At 74.3% G+C, this 475-nt stretch overlaps 1 protein-coding gene across 1 annotated transcript in view; it reads right to left on the bottom strand.

Moving 5' to 3' along the window:
* ARID1B (AT-rich interaction domain 1B) overlaps window positions 1-475 on the bottom strand; it is a 583,022-nt gene that overhangs the window by 582,014 nt on the left and 533 nt on the right. The window lies entirely within an intron of this gene.

Genomic DNA, 475 nt, shown 5'->3' on the forward strand with positions numbered 1-475 from the left:
TGCTGCTGCGCGCCCAGCGCCGGGTGCTCGTAGCGCGGCTCGCCCAGCTTCTCCTCCTCCTCCTCCTCCTCCTCCTCCGGGCCGCCTTTGCTCAGCAGGGGCGGCGGCGGCGGCGGCTCGGCCTGGGCGCCCCCCGCGCCGTCCTTGCCTCCATGTTGCTGCTCCATGTCTGCACTGGGCTGCGCAGCGCCGCTCTTCTGCATGGCATGGTGCGGAGCCGCCGCCTGCTGCTGCTGCGGCGGCTGCTGTTGCTGTTGCGGCGGGAAGGCGCCGAGGTGGTGGTGCTGGTGGTGGTGGTGGTGGGCATGGTGCAGGGCATGGTGCGGGTGCAGAGCCTCGCCGCCCTTCAGCTTGTGGTTGGGGAGCAGCCCCGCGTCCATCGGGGCCGCGCCGCCGCCGCCGTCCTTGTCCGCGTTGTTGGCCGTGCCCAGCTCGGCGCGGTGCTGCAGGACGCTGCCCAGGCCGCCGCCGTCCC

The sequence above is a fragment of the Gavialis gangeticus genome, unplaced genomic scaffold (assembly GCF_001723915.1).
Source record: "Gavialis gangeticus isolate Ggan-Ray unplaced genomic scaffold, GavGan_comp1, whole genome shotgun sequence".
Classification (NCBI taxonomy): Eukaryota; Metazoa; Chordata; order Crocodylia; family Gavialidae; genus Gavialis; species Gavialis gangeticus.